At 42.5% G+C, this 19,027-nt stretch overlaps 1 long non-coding RNA gene across 1 annotated transcript; it reads right to left on the bottom strand.

Annotated features, from left to right (window-relative positions):
• Positions 1–620: 620 nt before the first annotated feature.
• LOC134471489 (uncharacterized) lies at positions 621–19,004 on the bottom strand. Its single transcript, XR_010040937.1, has 3 exons — positions 18,897–19,004; positions 15,479–15,597; positions 621–779 (listed from the first exon to the last, which is right to left on the bottom strand). It is a non-coding gene; the product is annotated as an uncharacterized LOC134471489 (long non-coding RNA).
• Between the last annotated feature and the right edge of the window lie 23 nt (positions 19,005–19,027).

The raw sequence follows: 19,027 nt of genomic DNA, 5'->3' as shown, positions 1-19,027 counted from the left end.
AGTGACTTGATATCTGACTTACAGAATAAGAAAAAGAACACATAGGAAGAGAAGGCAGACAAGCATTAAGCCCTCCAATTAGGCCAAGATAAATATGCAGATGAAGTTGTTTGATGCATGACTCTCCCACTAGATTGGCAGCTCCAGCCAAAAAGGATCATATCTGGTTAATTTATGACTAATCTCAAGTGCTGTGTTGAGTAACTGATACAGAGCAAGTGTTCAATAACTACTCTATGAGTAAATACATGAGCTGCTGGTATCACAGTTGGACAGACTGAAGATCAGAATGGCCAGGTTACCTGCACAGTGTGCAAATGATGAGCTTAAGACTTGAACTTGGTTCTGGGAGTTACTGGTTCTCTCCCCTACCATATCACTGCTACCGCAATGTAAGTTTATGTCAACATTGCTACTTTAACCGAAGGACTGGTGGTGGGACATTGGTGGGGAAGAAGCCACAAGGCAAAGTGTGCCACCCGGCAAAGCCACTGTGTTCTCCTTGTAGTCTCAGCCTTGCATCCTTCCCTGTACACCCCACACTGTTTACGTCTTAGCCCATGGTCCTACTGCTGCTACCCTTCACCACCCCAACCTTCCCCAACATACTGGATCTGTGCAAAGTTTATCCATTCCCACTGTTGGGAGCTAGAGAAGTCTTAGTGCCAAGTTCTCCTCTTGATACTTCATGAATGTAGACCTCTCCCTTCTCTGAAGATGGTGGATTTCAAAAGGTGGGGGCCATCATTCTGTACCCTCTGTGATGATTTATGCTGAGCCTGAATGCCAGAAATATATCAGGGAACAAGGTAGTATCTGTGCTACCTCTCATGGAAATTAGTGGAGGCAGACAATTAATAAGTGACTAAATAAAGTTATTTCTGAAAGAGATAATATGGCATTGGAGAGTCTGATATACCTTGGGTTCTGCAAGCAAATGACATCACAGGACATCACAGGCCTACAGGATGGGAGGGATCTGAATGGCCTGGGCTGAGGACTGGGAAGGAGAGATCAGTTTTAGTCAGGAGAAGGGTCTCTTTTACCTCTGGCTCCCCTGGGAAGGGAACTTGCTGAAGATTCTGAGGGAATGTGATAAGGCACCAGAAGATAAGGATGTCTCCTTCCTGTGGGAAGAGATGGCTTCTGTGCTTGTTTCTGTCCTAACCTGGTCTCAGAGCAGATGGTCAACACTGCCTCATAGACTTTCAGTGAGGTCCTTTCTTGGTGCCTATTCTAAATTCATGTAGCTCAGCTTGAATCTCTGAGTTTAGCGCGCAGTACTTCCGGGTACAGTTCATTCATACTGCCCCCTGTCGGTCATTCTTCATAGAGCATGATTGAGCCTTTCTGCAGAATTCTCATGTCTTCTTCCCTGGGCTTACTGAATGTGAGCTACCCATGGTCTGGGTCTCAGAGGCAGGCAGGGAGTCATCCAGCCTAAGGCTGACCCCAGTGTGGCCTTCTGGGGCATGCCACCCTTGCTTTCTCCCCCTCTCCACCACAGCACAATCATGATCCAGTTCCAAGGCTGCTGAGTTCTAACTGAAGTATGCATATTGAGTTTGCACATTTAATTGGAAGGAAACAATCCCATCCTGTGGGTGGGTGGAAGTCAACGCTGACGGCCAGAAATACTCTTTTCAGAGAAGTCCTCACCACTTGGGACTGTTACAGAGGGACAGAGAGGAAAGGACCAGAGTGAGTCACAGATAACTCAGAGGTGAAGACCAGGGCAATACCAGAGCAGACTTTGGGGAAGTACTGACCTCAGGGTCAGGACACTGAGTCTGGGCCCTCCTCTCTGGGGGCACATTGCCTCATACAATGGGAACTGGCTCACCAAGAATAAGTACCAATGGGCAGAAGGTGCCCAAAGGATGGGGCTCTGGGTGCTACTGGCTTAGAGAAATCTTACTAGGCTGCAGTAATGAAATGGGCTTCCCTGGAGCAGAAGATGAAGCTGATGAGCTCAGGCTGTGACCATGTTCTTCGAGGCCTGATAGTGTTCATTGCTTGTTCCTTGTTTTTGTTTTAGGACAAGGCATTTCCTTTCTTCTCTACCTTCAATTTTCAGCCTCTGCTGGGTCTTCTGGAACCATTTCCCTGCCAGTGACCTGCATCAGCCCCTTCTCAGGCTGGGTTTCTCACTCTGAAGGACTCTGCTCCCACCCCCTCCCTGACTCACCCACCCCCACCACTCTCTCCTGCATGCTCCTTGGCTCGCATAGCTTTAACAGTGCAGGTGCACACACTTGGACACTCGCATACGCACATACACTGTCTTAGAGTTCAGCATACTCCTTCTAGAAGCAGGCCTTCGCCTACTTCTCTGTTGTCTCCAAAGCCTTTTTATAAAGCTACATTTCTTCATCTTCCCTGACAGGCAGGACTTTTCCAAGATTAGGGAAAAAACCAAGCCAAACCTGGTCCCCCACACTGACAGTCTGCTGAGACGTCTGACAGAAGGATAAACATTACTAGAAAACAAAGCTGAGTGCCACATTGCTGGAAGAAACACAGAATACATACATCCAGGTTAGGTGTTCCCAAAGCAGACTCTGAGACAAAAATTTGAGGGAAATAGTTTATTTGATAGCTGGTTCCAAGAGTCACCAGCACTGGCATGCCGACATGACAAGGGAAGAGAGGGAAGACTGTGGATGCCCTACTAAGACTGCGACCACTGTGGTCAGCTAGAGTTCATTCTGCTGGGAATTCTCTGCAGGTCAACATAAAGCATGTGTTTAATAATTTCACCCAGGAGAAAGGGAACAAGACATGTTTGGATGGAAGGTATTTTCCTCCAAGATAAAATCCCCATACTTCTAAGCCTGCTTCACAGAGGGCAAAACTTCCAGTGACCAGAGCAATTCTTTGGGACTATCAGAATAGGCCCTGGGAGTTGTGTTGAGCCAGAATGCACTACCATGGAAAGGGCACTAGATACGGGCACTGACATTGTGTGTTATAATGTGCTGAAGGGTTTGTTTAAAGGATGTGGAGGTCAGGAATAGCTTCAAATTAAATGAATTTGGGTAAGGTCTCAAATACCTGAAATAAAAGTAAGAATGAGCTAGGAGAAGGATTTAATTACACAGAAATGAACAAGATCATGGAAGTGAGACACAGGAACATTGGCACCTTGGACTGAGCTGTGGGTTTAACTTTGAAATGAGAAATAGTATCAAGAAATCCCATGGAAAGTACAAAGGCAGGGGTGGGAAATGACAGAGTGTTGTTTCTGACGGGACCATGGAGGGTTTTAGGAGGAAGATGTGACTCTGGGTACCTTGAATTTAAGGCTCCTGTGAACATTCAGGCAATAATTTAAGGTTCTATGAATCATCCAGGCAGAAATGTCTGTTGAGGTAAGAGACCTGAGCTAAAGATGAAAAGTCAGGGGTCATCTCCTTAGAAGTAGAAGTCAAAGCCAAATGATTGATGAGACTATCAGGGAAAAAAAAGAGCAAAGATAAGGGTCAAGGAGAAGATAAGAAACGCGGAAAAATACCTACACTTAAGAATTGGAAATGGGGGAATAATGTCAAGCCAAAAAGCAAATGAAAAATGGGCAGAATTCAAGAAGCCAAAGCCTAAAAGTCTCTAAAAAAGGAGTAAAAAAGCCATAGCAAACCCTATCAAATTCAAGGAGGATAAAAACCATACATATGGAGCAGCTGAGGGGTCCCATCAAAGTTCTCATCAGAAGTGATCCTGGGGTATAATTTAGAAAATCTGATAGTAAAATTTTCATCACAGCCCACTAATTTTCCAAAATTCTTTCCTTTTGTGATTAAATTAACAATTGGAATATGAGCTGAGGAGAAGAGCAGATGATGAAAATTGTTTTAAATATGGAAGGAGGTAAGATTTTAAATAAATACATATGGGTGTATCCACACACACAATAGGAGAAAACCTGGGCGGTGGTATCTGTTGCTATCTCAGATTAAGGCCTGCCTCTGCTATTAACTAGCTGTAGGACCTTAGGAAAGTTATTTAACTACTCTAAGCCTTTATTTTCTCATCTGCAAGGCTGTTTCAAGAATTAAATGGAATGATGAATATGCAGTGTTCACTGGAGTGCCCGTGTTATCTTGAAGAGGCATCAAGTTTCCCTCTATTTTCCATTATGTAAGAGAAGTTGGCTGTGCTTCCACCAATCTAAGAGGTTATGTTTAGGCAATGTTGTAATGTATGAGGGATTCTCAAGTCAGGAATCAAAAAGCTTGGGCTTTAGTGCCCATGTGGAGACAGGAGACCATACACAGACTCATGAGAGTTAAGGAGGGGGCATTTATCTCTTTTTTAATGCCAGGTTCTTGACATACACCCTCAGCAAAATGGTGGTATAGAATATTTAGCTATGCATTTTCTCTGTGTGTCTTCTGGAATTTTAAACTATTTATCCCTCATCTGAGTTTATCCCTCATACTTCTAGTCCTTATAGGATCCTCAAGAAAAGAAGTTTTATCTCAGTGATATCCCCAAGATGCTTGGAAAAAGAAAACAAAAGCTCTGAAGGACAGTCAACCTGATGGCACCAGATTCCTGTAAGTTAGGATTCTCTGAAGGCAGGATTCCGGGTAAAAAATGTCTAGCATAAGCAAGAACTAGTAAATAAGATGTTAGATTTACTCCTGAGAATCCAGGTGCTTGAACTACCAGAAATATAATGCAAGAGAAATGTTTTAGTTATTAAAAACTAAAGAAAGAAAGAAAGAAAGAAAGAAAGAAAGAAAGAAAGAAAGAAAGAAAGAACAAAAATGCTTTCTAAAGAATCCAGGTAAATATGAAAACAAAACAAATACAATCTCTAGAAATAGAGCTGTCAAAATTTTAAAAATCAATGAACAAGCATGTCAAACACAGCTAAAGAGAGAATTGGTAAACTAAAAGACACCCAAGACAGAATGAAAAATGAAAAGAAAATGGAAATTTTAGGTAGCAGTTTAAGCAATGTAACAGGTGTTCTCAGGAAAACAAACTCACAAACTCAGAGGTTAGTACTGTGAGGTCAGAAATTACAGCAAGCTAATTAAAGATCAGCATGTAGGCACATATAAACAAGTATTGATTCTATGAAGCAGGAATTATTTTGAAGATTAATTTTGAGATATTACATATCTGTAAATAAAATGCTTAAAAATAGTGTGTAAGACTTGGGAGCTGCTACTTCTTTGTACTGTCGAAAGAGAGTAAATATTTTGTGCAGCTTTAAACATTGCTAAGCAGTAAAGTAAAAACGTCTTTTTTTTAACCAGGGATTGAACTCACAACCTCATGCTTGCCAAGCAGGTGCTTATGCTGCTGAGCTAAATCCTCAGTCCAAAAAGTCCTCTTTAAAAGAGAAATAAATCTGTATTTTCCAAATAAGAGAGATAAACTGGATGTAATGGCACATGCCTGTAATTTCAAAACTCAGGAGGATCACTAAGAGTTTGGGGCCAGCCTAGGGTACAAAGTGAGCTCAAGGCCAGGCTGTCCTACGCAGCAAGACTGTCTCAAACAACACAAGAGAGATAAAACAGTGTTAGGGCCTCCTATAACACAAAAGAATACAGAAACAGAAAGGGAAAAGAAGGCTTTTAGTGTTCATTCTTTACTAATCCCTGTTTTCCTCAACATTGTCATCAACAATTTGAATGAAAATAATGGCTGGATTCTAATCAATTTAACATACACTATACATAGTAACACCAATAATTAAAATATTAAATGATAGATCCAGAAACCAACATCTTGACTGGTTGACATGGGCCCCCTCAAGGTTCCAAGTCTTAATCCTCATGACCTGTGACTATACATCTTACGCGACATGGTTAAAGGAATCTTGCAAATGTGGTTACATTAAATGTCTCAAAAAAGAAAAATTATTCTGGGACTATGCGTATAGACTAAAAGTAACCTCAAAAGTGCTTTGTTTTGAAGAGGAGGAGCAGGAGATATGATGAAGCAGATTTAGGAAGTGGTTTAAAGATGTTACAGTGCTGAGTTTAAGACAGAGGAAAGGGTCATGAGCCAATGAATACAAGAAATCTCTAGAAACAGAAAAAAGCAAAGAAACTGATTCTGTCCTAGAGCCTCTAGAGGAACACAGCTCTATCCACACTTAGTCTAGTGAAACCCATTTTGGACTTTTGATCCCCAGACCTGTAAGATAATAAATCTGTGTTAGTTTTTAAGCCACAGAGCTTATGAAAATTTGTCAAACCAACCACAGGAAACTAATATACTGGCTGAGATTGCAAGGCCAGACTAACAAAACAAAGAATTTAAAATATAGTGCAGTGGGAAATCCTATATTGAGATTCAAGAAGCAATCAAATCTAAACTTAAAGGATATAGGTAACTAATAGGCAAAAGACATAAGAATGTCTATGAGCTTAGAAAGCAAACAGAGGCACAAAATATATGCAGTCTTAGAAAGGAAAAATGTTCATCATTGTTCATGTCATTGAAAGGTTCTGTGGCTATCACACCATCTTTGATGAATGGCCTTCACTTGTGGGTTCAATCCTATAAACTGGATACTGACAAATAGAAAGGACATCCTAATGGGGAGGGATCTGAAAACCATGTTTCCTTAATAAATAAATTGGGTATGAATATTTCACCAAAAGAAGAGAAAAATCTAAGATGATGTGGCATTTTCCTCAAGGCTGTAACTTATTCTGTGAGATCCCTCACAGGGTAGAATTCAAACCAAGGAGACCTATTTGACTCCAGGAGAAGAAATCTTTATCCCCCTGGTGGTCCTGAAGCAAGATGATTTCTTTGGTATTTCTGCCCCTAAATGTATCTGAACATAGCTCGGGGCTGTCCCCTCTGACCCTCAGAGAGTGTACCTCTTGAATGAAGAGTGAGTTAGGAGTAAGGTTTTGGAAAGGGAAGAGTGATTCCACTTTCTCCTTCAATCATCTCACCTCCAACCAAGCCACAACTGCAGAAATAAACCTAGACAGCTAGCAATCTGGCTTCATTTTGGAAACCCCAAATCCTGCTGATACAAGCGCTTGAGTCCTTGAAGGGTATTCATCCCTATTCCTAATGGAAGGCTCTCTGACCCCTCATTGAACACCAAAATGACAAAAGCTTGTTATTATACCAGTAGTGCTCTCCACAATGAATGAAACCTTAGACTTAAGAAAACATAATACTTACGTCTCAGGAAAAAAAAAAGTGAAGCCCCAAAATTACCTGTAGTATTCTTTTATCCTAGTCAAACTCTATTGATCATGAAAACAAGGAAGCCCCGCCCTCCCCCAGCTCCTCCCTTCTTGGATTACTGGGCACATACTTCTCTGGATGCCCAGTCCTGCTGGGGAGGCATGGGAGAAATCCTTTCTCAAACTGAGGCACAGCTCTTGCCCTCAAGGATGGCTCCACCTCTGCCTTCTTCCTGTTGAATGTCAACCCTAAGAGCTGCATGGGTAAGGGGCAGATAAGAGACACAGATGGATGAAGGGGCAGATGATCCAAGCAGGATCAGGACCACTTTCAGGTTCCAGGGAACAGAGAGCTTTTGGGTATAGGGGTTCTGGTCAGGAGTTTGGGGACTGGGGTGGGGTGAAGCAAGGAATGTCCTGAATGGCTCCTTCCTGGAATGGACCTGAAGTCATAGAGTTGCAATTTCAATCCTCTACATGGTACCCCCCACCCTACTGCCATCTGTAAGGGAATTTCCATCTCCCTTTTGCCCCTTAGTTCACCCTCCACCTTTGCCCAGTCTCTAACACATATGGGAAGTGAACTGCGGAAATTCCCCTTTTAGGAACATGGGAGTTGCAGAGAGAGCAGACCAAAGGGAATACTGAGAAGTGAAAAAGTTTCTTCAACTCCCTGCTCCCCCATATTAATCCTCAGCCAGGGCACCCTCCAAAAGGGAGAGGGACTCAGCACCCTCCAAAAGGCAGAGGGACTCACCAGACCCTTCTGCAGGTGCTGAATTTTCCCAAGGCCTCCAGCCCACCCCCCTCCCATCTCCCAGCCAGTGTATCCCACTGGGGAGTCAGAAGTCCCAGCCGACAGCTGGGTTGTGCAATCGGCAGCCCAGATGTGGCTGAGACTCTGGCTTGCGGCAGCTGCCTCTGTCATCACCCAGAGCCTATGGCCTTCATTTCACCCTTGAGTTGTACTCTAGCAACATTCCTGTCCCTGTCCCAGACAGGCCCCACCCCACCCACCATCCTCCTCCAGCAGCTCCAGAGAATACTTGGCCACAGAGAGTCACAGACCTAGCTTAGCCATACAAGAATATGCTACCAGTTGGGGAGGCCTTATCCTCCCTGGGCCTCAGTAGGTACAAGCTAAATCTTAAGCCCTAAGTGCTCAACTGAATTTTCTTCTCATTCCTGAGATCCTTGAGTTTAGCAATACATTTATTGCTCCCCACAGGAATTGGATAAGATATAAAATCTCTTTTATTGTCCTTGGGTATTCTAATCAGGGCAAGGTCACTTCCCATTCTGCAGCTACCATGACCACTGTTTTCATGAATGCTTGAGTGTGGTCAGCTATCAGGCAATGCTCTTGATTCTTTGGCCTCAAAATTTGCAGTTGGTCAGAGTTACAATCATCTCACTGTACTCTGTCCTTCACATAGGACAGCATGCAGCGCAGATGCATTTGAATTATTTGCCAAATGGAAAAATTCAATGAAGATTCACAGAGACTTATGCAAGGCCATATGGTATACCAGTGGCGGAGACAGGATCAAAGGCCAGGAGTTGGGCACTGCAAGCAGATTCCTTTTCTTTGTGGCAGAGTCTCTGACTGCATAATGGTAGTGGTGGTGGTAATGGTAGTGCTCATGGAAATAAAGGATGAGGAGGATGATGGTGGTGATGGTGATGATGGTGATGGTAATGATAACAATGGTAATTAACACTAGTTGTGATGGTGGTGACCATAATGGCAGTTATGCTGATGGTGATGGTAGTGGTGGTGGTGATCATCGAAGTGGTAGTGGTGGTCCTGGCACTGGTGGGGATTACAGCGGTACTGGGATCATATAACAATGAGTGATAATGCTGTGCTGTGTTAATAGACATGAATTCCCCTCTCTAACACAATTTTCTCTAGAAATACATAGTACATTCAATAATTTTTACTCTAAATTTTGACCTTGGAATGATCTGGATTATGAGTGAGTCCTTATTCAAATCTTTATTGAGTAGCATTTCAGATGCTTTTCTTGGACTCCTCCTAGGCCAAGCACATAGACAGATGGCTCTGGCCAGTGTCCTTTTGATCTGCCACAGCCTTTCTGCCAAAGTCCTGTCTCCCAAGGGCTACTCCAGTCAGTGATCCAGCATAGCAGGAGTACAAATGCGGACTCATTTTGGAAAGGAAAGTCCTCAGCCAGGTGACGCTGGCTTAAGGGCTCCCCGTCAGACTCAACATAGATGACAGTTTCGTAGAGCTGCACTGTGACCTCTGACTCTCCCTCTTCCCTTCCCTCTCTTTTCCACAGAGCCACACCATCATCTGAAAGCCCTCTTTACTTCCTCTTTCTTCCTTTCCTGTATCCTCCACAAGCCATTTCCCGCAACAGTTTTTCTCGAGTCTACCCATATCATGCTCTATGCTGTTCAGAAGACCCCAACTAAGAAACCTGGGCAACCACACTGAATAATACCATTCTGGTGAAAATGAAGATGACAGATAAACATTTTAATGATAAGACTGATTTTCTTCAGTGTCCTGATTTTCAAGAACAGTTTCAAACAGGAATATATTATGTGCTTTAGGAAATGAAGTCATCTGCTATTTGATACACTCTTGTTAAGGACTTAAAAAATAATGCAGGTAAACCATGGCACAGGACCCTGAGACAGGAATAAGTTTGATATGTTCATGGGATTGTAAGCATCTCAAAATGCCTGGAGTGGAGGAAAGGACTAGGGAAGAAGAGAAGTTAAAGCTAAATAGGAGGAAACAGGAAGTGAACCAGGTAGAGACCTTAAAGCGATAGAAAGTGGTGTGGTAGAGAAGCAGGACGGAAAAGGATTGAGGAAAAAGACCACCTGGAGGCTGCTGGGATCATCCAGCGAGAAGTGGGACTGAAAGGGTAGCTGTATCAACAATTCAAAAGCACTGTTGAGAAGGAATTAACCCATCTTGTCTCATTGGATGTAAGAGTTGAGGAGGAGGTGTGGTCTGAAGAGGAAGCCGGTGGCACTTCTCATGGAAATAAGGTGGTTGGAAGGAGTTAAGTTTTGGAGGGAAGGTTATGAATGGTGTTTGCCAGTAGTCATGTCTACCAGGGACTTGAAAATGTGGGCCTGGAGCATGAAAGAGGCTTTAGGCTGTGCTGCCTGCGGGTTTAGAAAGCCGAGGAGTGAACGAGCACTCCTCCAGGAGTGGCTGTGGGTGTCCACAGATGCTGAGAGGGGAAAGCAGAGACTCAGAAAGCACATGCAGTGGTGGCAGGGAGGGAGGAAGTGGAGCCAAAAGGGACGGAGAGAGAGCAGAGAGGGCAGAGCCCCCTCTGACCAGGGGATAGGTAGACATCTGTGCTGCTCCATGATCCTCCACGCCTCCAACCTCAGGTTGGCCCTGGTGGGAATAAGGGACAGGCATCTGGGGGCCTCACACAGACCTCACAGAAACTCTCCTCTAGGGTCATGGCAGAGCCGAGTGGTGACATCCTGGCAGAGCACAGGACGGCTGAGCTTGCTACAGGGCGGCCTCCCACAGGCTGCTCCTGTGGTCCAGGACACGTCGCTCTCCTGGGGTCAGCGCCGGGGCGGCAGCAGCCTCTGTGTGAGGTGGTGGTACTGGCAGCTGCTTCCCTGGATCAGGGACTAGGAAAACAGATGACTTCAGGCTGAAAGCTCTTAGAATCGTTGCTTAGAAGAGGGCGGAAAAGACGAAGCTAAAAATACATGCAGACCCAAATTCCCTACCTCTCCAGAAAAAATGCCAAGTAGCGTGTCCTACGAGAGTGTCTGACGCAGGCCCCTGGAATTGACTGTTCCCTCACCAGCCTGTTGATCATTCTCTTCCACTTACGCACCTGCCTCCACCCAGGAGCACCTCCTCTCCTTCCCCACAGCAGAGCGGGTTCCTTCCAACCGCCCAGCACTGCCTGCCTTCTCCCCTTCCTGATGTGTGCTCTCATCTCTTCTTGGGCCATGCTTGGCTATTCCAGGACTCATTAACTTCCTTTGGAGCATCTAAGTTCCACTTGACAGAGAACCTGAATCTCTCTATGTATCATACATGGGCCCCCTTTTCGTTGCTTTCTGAAGGTTAGGGTCATCTCTTATAACCATAACAAAACCTCCTTAAGGGGAAACAATGTTATGTATTTTCTTTTTCTTATATCTCCAAAAGCATACAGTCCAAAAATAGTAAGATAGTAGGGTGTTGATAAATATCCCTTATGATCAATTGAAAAAGATAGATGCTAAGTTCATTGACTACACTCAGCTTTTTAGGGCTAAGGAAGATGAGGTGGGCAGTCTACAAGGAGAGTATGTAACAGGACGCATGAATGGATGTGGACCTCCTACCTCAGTGTGTGTGTGTGTGTGTGTGTGTGTGTGTGTGTGTGTCTGTGTCTCTGTGTATGTATCTGTGTATCTAACTTTACATATGACATTTTATGGGAGACTCTACTAAACCAAAAGAAAAAGCTAGAATGTTGGTAATTCTTGAGTGATTCCTGGGATTCTCAAGCTAGACCTGGACACATGAGGAGTCAGTGCCCTCAGCTTTTATGATACAGTTTCCTGGGCTTCGAATGGAGATTGGGGAGATTCCTGCTGGTAACATTCTGAGTCAGAAGCTTTTGTTCTGTCGCTGCTGTTGGGACTGATCGGCCTGTGTTCCTGAGTGGTAGGGCGAGGACACAGGACATCAAAGGCATTTCTAAGGGCTGACTCACCATCTCTTTACATTGTATCTTTGATTTTCTGTCAAGAGCTCTCCTCTCCTCCGACTCCACCCAACCCCCTCACTCCTAATTTGGGAGTCTCTAAATGAGAGACTCCTGGGCTAAGCATAGAATCCATCCCATTGTGCAAACCTCAAAGGTGAATGTAGACAGCAAGAAGAAAATGGGAAAAGGAGGGAAGGTAAAAGAAGAAAACTTGTTTTTAAATCTGAAATTCCTGGCAGAAGGATGAAAAATAAGCAATAAATATGCAGTTTCTGCAGCACATTAAATGTAAGGATAGATCATAAGCAGCATGATGACTCACAAACATATGAGCCTGGCTCAGTTTTAACAAAGTGACTATAGATGGTGGCCCAAATATTCAACGTTAAACTCTTCAATATACTAGAGAAAATGCTGATCCCTCCCAGTTCACAGTGACTCAGAGAGGGAGGCATGTCCACCTAGCCTCTCCCTGATCTGGGAAATGTCATGGTGCACCATATTGGACCCTCTCTTCATCTCTCTCCTATCTGCCCTTGGAAAAAGAATTGCGCTAGTCAGCGCTAGATATTCCCCTGGAGAGGTTACTCGGTGAGTAGACTTACAGCACTTGGGTTCCATCTTCTTTTTCTCTCATTTCCTGGGTCTCTGCCTTCTCAGACAGGTCCAGCTGGCTTCCTGCCTGCCCTTCTTCCTGCGCTATAATATGGCTCCCAAAGACAAAAGCAGCCATATCTTTCCTAGCTGGCCTGTGGCAGGGTGGAGGAGACACCGCCAGCTTATAGCTGGATGGGAAAGCAATTTCAGGCTTCTGCCAGGACCAGCTGCTGAAGCAATGGAGAATTGGAAGAGGGAAGTGTCCCTGGGGTTTACAGGAAGGGGCATCCCTGCTTCAGCTCACTTTGTAAGGAAAGCCATGCTCTGGGGACAGAGTGGGCACTTGTTTAGAAGTTAAACTGCTATTTTGATTCCTTTTGGAATTGTATCCTGATGCTTCTGACACCCTTGGCAGGAGACAGCAGAATTCAGGTTCCAGATTCCTCTGGAAGCCCTCTCAAGCTTGAGCAGTGGGAACTCAGTAAAGATACTAAATATGCCATTCTCAAGGTCACATTTTTCCAATGTTCTGTCCATTTGGAAAATTCTACTCACAAGACAGTATGATAAGAAAAGCTTAAGAAAGAGGAAACTTGAGATTCAACCCATCTCTGCTCCTGAGGAAACGTCCCTTCCTTCCACCCTTGGTTCCCTCCAACACAAATTGCAATCACTGAGGCCTTCATAACCTCTTATAAAAAGCAATCTTACGATTTGGATTTTGTTGGATACCTACAGTTTTGTGAGCAGGATAGAAGCTGGCTTGATCCTGGACCTTGAGACTTAACGGTAGAGTAGTAGTTAGGAGAGAAAGCTCACATGTGCAAACCAACTGGAGGAAACTGCAAGGCAGAGTTTGATTGAATGTCTGAGTTAGTGGATCCGACCAGCAGTGCCTGGCTTGTGGGCTGGAACTCTTGCAAAGGATCTGTACATCCAGATGCCCTACAAGCTTCGACCGAAGGCTGAATAAATAATACAACTTGCACATGTATGTGTGACTATTTTTCAAATCATCAATGTTGCTATCATGAATGAAACACAGATTCATATGGGAGTGGTCCTGAATGTACACTGTCTTTGGATGGCTGTACATTTTCTCAAACAGCATATATTATAAAGACAAGCGCTATTTACAGTGAAATAGAATGATATCTGGGATTTTATGTCAAGTAGTCAAGGGGAAAAAGGGAGGCAGTGGATAAAACTAGAAGAGATGTTAATTATTACCCAACTGGATAATGTGTAAAGGGAGGATTATTATGTTGTCTTGACTTTTGTATGTTTGAGATTTTCCATAATAAAATGTTTTTAAGTATAAATGCTCTTATGTGGCTATTCATGAAATCTTTAGACATTAAAACAGGGTTACTTTGAGGAGAGTTCACAATTCATTGTTGAGTGAAAAAAAAAGCACTTACAAAGCTATATGTATGACTTCAACTTTTTCTTTGAAAAAGTGTGTATGTTTGTGTGTGTGTGTGTGTGTCTGTCTGTGTTGACAGGGATTCCTTTTAGGTCATCAGGAAAATGTGGTTAACTCTAGGTATAGAAAATGGAACAATTTTTCTTTATCTTTTCATCGGTATTTCCAATGAACTTATATTCTGCTTGTTATCAACCCAAAATACAACTTTTAAAGTGTTGTTATAAGAGGCCTCAGATTCAAAAAAAGGTGGAAGGTGTTTGCTTGGTCACTTGCATGCTGTAGGAGTTCCAGCATTGGGAAGCTGTCATGGATGGCCTCATACTGAGTCTCAAGGATTTAAAAACCATGTGATGGGTGGGAAAGCATTCAAGTCAACATGAAAATAAGTACATCCTGTCTCGAGAGTGGCCTTACCAGAGCGGGGTGAACCCAGGGGCCAGTGGCTGCCGTGGGTGTGGAGTGGAAATGGAGGGGCTGGGTGGGGCAAAATCTTGAAGGGCTGTGGAGTTCTGGGAAAAGAGGAGCCCGGATGTCTAGTTCAAAATTGTCCTGGGTATGTGTGAGTGTGCACACGCATATTAACTGTGGCATTCAGATCAAGGGATAATTAGAAAAACATGACTAATTCTGAGCCACACGCATTTGGGGACATGTGGCTCCGGTTCCGGGATTGTTCGTCATTCTTTATTTGAGGAAAGCAGGAAGACAAAAGATGAAGCATTGAACACTTGAAGATTCCGATGTCACCGAAGAGTCAACTTCAGGCCAAGACCGCCATCTATCAACAGTCACCTCTTGGGGCTGCCACCACCCTATGAGCATCCCCCTCATTGGAGGACTGTCCATTGCACAATACCAGCTGCCAATCAACACCAGGGACCTCAGCAATAGGAGCTTTCGCACGCTGAGAGAGGGAACCCTGGCACCTTCCCAAGAGCTTGCCGGAAGGGAGCTGGAGGGGCAGCAGGATGGCGAGGAAGAGGCTGCATTACAGGCAAACTGGAGATGATCTGGGAAACTCCCAGAAACCCCAGCACAAACAGCAGAGAGAGCCTGGGTAATCCGCAGGAGCCTAAGTGACCCCAAGAAAAGTCACTGGCTCCCAGGAGGTGAAAAACTGATGGCACACGCTGCTGTGTTATTCCTTACTGGTAACTAAGCAGAGGCATGGGAATAGGGATTGCATGGAGGCTCAGGTCAGACCTTTTGGTGACCCAAAGAAGGTAAAAAACCTTAGAGCATTGAGAGCCTAGGCCAGGCAAGTGGACGCTTGCTGGGAGACCTGCAAGAGAATGACCATGCAAGCCTCCTTTTGGGCAAGGTAGTAGAGGGTAGAGTTGCTAACATGCATCAGGCTTCTCTCGAGAACCTGTCTCTCACTGCTACCACAGGAGGTTGGCTTTATCAAGTGTGTTTAGCTTTGGAAATTTTAAAAGTAGATGTAGTATTACCCAGCCTTAACCTTGCTCCTCGTCAAACACTGAATGCAGTGCTTAGCTCTGAGCACAGACATGAAGGTCTCCTTCTCAGCCTGTGCCCCTGGCTCCCCTCACGGAACTCACCTCTTGCACTGAGGTCCTTAGGAATGAACTCGCTTCCTCTTTGCTCTTCCAGCTAAGTCTCTTTCTCTCTTCACTCATCCAAAATATGTTTTGACTTTCTCACAATGTTTACTGGGAAACTAAGAAACAAACAAGGCAAACATGAAGGCAAGTGACGGAGGTTGAAAAGCTATTACAGGATTCCAGAATTTATTAGCAATCTCGGGTCAAAACCCCAACTCATATCTTCCAGGATTTTTTGTTTCGACATGTGATGATGTTTTATTTTTATTCTTATTTATTGTTCTAGTTCTCCTTCTCACGGTTATTTTGCTAATATTTTTTGAACACATCATGTCCTGAGGCTTTTGCAATGTGATTATTTATTATCAGGCTCAATCAATGTGTACATATATCATTTTATGATGCTCAGAAGGGTTAGATAACCTGTGTATAGCTGCTTTTCTGGAAAGTGGCAGTTCAGAACTGAAACTCTGATCTCAAAACCTCATTTGCTTATTTTTTTAAAAATTTTGTTTTCAAGCTTGATGTATTACATTTGAGATTTTTTCATTCAAAATTATAGTGTCAAGATTCATCCATGTAGTTGTAGATCTTTTCTTCAGTTCTATCATTTAAAACAAACAATTAATTTTTCAAGGTATTTTATCACTTTTGCATGTGTTACATCTTGCAATGTCTCTTGAATTTGTTTTCCATTTTAAAAGACACAACAAAGTGTCTTTATGTGCTTTATTGTGGTTGGTCATCAAAGTCTATTCATGGGTAGGACAATTGGTGTGCATGCGTGTGTGTGTGCACACACACGTGTATGTATGTATGTGTGTATTGTGATTCAAATGGCAGTTTGATTAGATATAAAAGTCTTAATTCACAAATTTCCACTCAGTATTAAAGAACATGTATCCTTTGTCTTTTTACCTGTGCTGCTGCCATCAATAAGCTACCAATATATTTTTATGCTTTTGTAGATCTATACTTTTAAAATGATCTGCCTTTTAAGTTTTTTTTTAAATTTTAAGGTCTTAAGAATAGAGTACAGAGGTGGAAAACAGAATAGTTTCTGCCAGGGCCTAGGGGCAATAGGAAATGGGGAAATTAGTGTTTAATGGATAGGAAGTTTCAACTTGAGAAGACAAAACTTTCTGAAGAAGGCTGGTGGTGGTGGTTACACAACTGTACAGCGTACTTAATGACACTATGCTGAACACTGTAAAAATGATTAAAGGACCAATTTTGTGTCATGTGCATTTTACCATAATAAAAACATAAAATATGAGGTTTAAACACTTAGAATTTTATGTATTAAATTTGCCCTATATCTAAGATTATTAAACGCAGTGTAAAATACCTTTTTTCCTACATTTAAATTATATTTCTATATTCTTAAATTTTACTGTGTTGTATTTAGGAGTAAAGCTTTTCTTCTATCTCTGCATCTCATTAATGCTTTGACCTTTTTTTTCAATGCTGGGAAATATATTTCTATTATTTCATTTCTTACTAAATACTTTTATCCTCATGTCCTTATATTTTTTATCTTTTTCTATGTCTTTTATTAACTGAATGTTAGCGTTTCTACTCCCATCCTCTGTGTTTTTAGATTTTTCTTAGATATGTGCTTTATTTCTTTATCCCTTCCTGCTCCATTTTAGGAGCTTTTCTTCATCTGATCTTTCAGGACACTAATTTGTCCTTCATCTTGTTACTTATTTTTCTATCATGGTTTTTGTTTTATGTTTTAATATATTTTCCTTAGCTAATATTTCATTCTGGTTCTTTTTTTGTTCTTGGATCGTGCCTCAGGTATGGTGTTTCATTTCCATAAATGTATTTAACTTATTTGTTAACATTTCAATCCATTTTCTGAACCGCTTCAGAGAGAACAAGCAGATCAAGCATGGCTTCCCTCTTGAGGTGGTCACACTCCTTCAAGAGTTTAATTATTTGGTTATGTGTGCTGGAGGAGTCACTCTCTGAGAAGATTTCCTGGGGAAAGGAGGGCCAAACTCTCATCATAGGGCACAGTGTCCCAGGACACTTGCTTTCTATCTATGACAAAGCAGCTCTGCAAGCCAGTTGGAAGACAGTCTCCCTGGATACGGCACACTAGCCTGAGGTGGGAGAAGGGCAGATAGAATATGGAGCTGAGTCATTGGAAACCATTCTTCCCAGTGACCTTCTCCGGAGGGGCCAACACTTTGCACTCTCACTACTCCTGTGGATATTTGTCCAGACTCCTGAGTCATTGTCTCCAAAATCTGTGAAAAGAGGTACACTGTGCTTGTCCCAATGCAATTTGGAGACAACGCAAGAACAACTATTAAAATTTTTCTCTAATCTTTGTTATCTTCCATCCGGGCCTTTTCTACACCCAAAGCATGAGTTCGAAGCATCCTGGAACTGTAGTTTGTATGTGAGAGAGACACACATGTGAATTTGTTTACTGGATTCTGTATCTTCTCTTTGTTTGATCCTTGGAGAAGGAGCCATCATGCTCATGAATATTAATTCATGGTATAAACCAAATACCCCTATCTTCATCAATGTTTTATCTGTATTCTTAGCATCCTTCTATCTGAACATTGCTATAAAACACATTGTCTGTAGTTCCTTTGTTATTTAAAAAATCTTCTCAATTTCCATCTACAACACTAAAACACACTTAATACAAAATGCTCTGAGATCACACGAAAGCCCAAAACCTAAGATTTTTCCCGTTAACTTAATGTGGAGAGTTGTAACTGTGTATATGTTAAACAAGTATTTGAGATTCCTACTTCTCGACACCCATTACTAATGCTGTAAATAATTTTTTAAAAAGTTTTCCAAGCTGATAGCGAAAGAATGTAATTCCTTATTATTTTAATTTGTGTAACCAGATATACACAATAGTTGGGTATTGTTTATTGGCTATTGGCACTTTTGCAAATTGCTCATTCTTACCCTTTGGCCAGTTTTGAGTTGTTTACCTTTTTTCCTCACTGATTTATAGTGTGTCTTTACAGATTGTCCTTGACTTTCAGTAGGGTTACAGCTCTCAAAAGCCCATTGTAAGTTGAAAATATTGTAAATCAAAAAAGCATCTAACACATCTAACTGACTGAACACCATAACTTAGCCATATAATATGTTGTGTAGTATTGGTTGATTTCCCTGAAATTAAAGTGCCTGACTGGGAGCTGTTGATCACCATCGACATCTAGCGTCATAAGGGAATATTGTACCAAGAAAAGGTACAGTTGTACAAAAGTACACTTTCTGCTGAAAGTGTCTCACTGTCACACTATGATAAGGTTAAAAAAAACCTCAAACTGTTGTATGTGGTAAATGTCTGCATATATTGCTAATATTAACCCTTGTTATATATTTCAAATATTTTCTGCTCTAAAGCATAGAAAATATGATTTTCACTTACACTGTTGTGGCTTGAAGTAAATGTCTCCCAAAGGCTCATGTGTCCCCATATGATGGCACTGCTGGGAGATGGTAGAACTTTCAGAAGATGGAACCTGGTGAAAAGAAATTACATCATAAGGGACCTTTCTT

Source organism: Cavia porcellus, unplaced genomic scaffold (assembly GCF_034190915.1).
Source record: "Cavia porcellus strain 051 isolate PalLab524CR breed Dunkin Hartley unplaced genomic scaffold, mCavPor4.1 scaffold_18, whole genome shotgun sequence".
NCBI lineage: Eukaryota > Metazoa > Chordata > Mammalia > Rodentia > Caviidae > Cavia > Cavia porcellus.
Note: the sequence above shows the minus strand (reverse complement) of the source record. Positions and strands in the feature narration are given on the sequence as shown.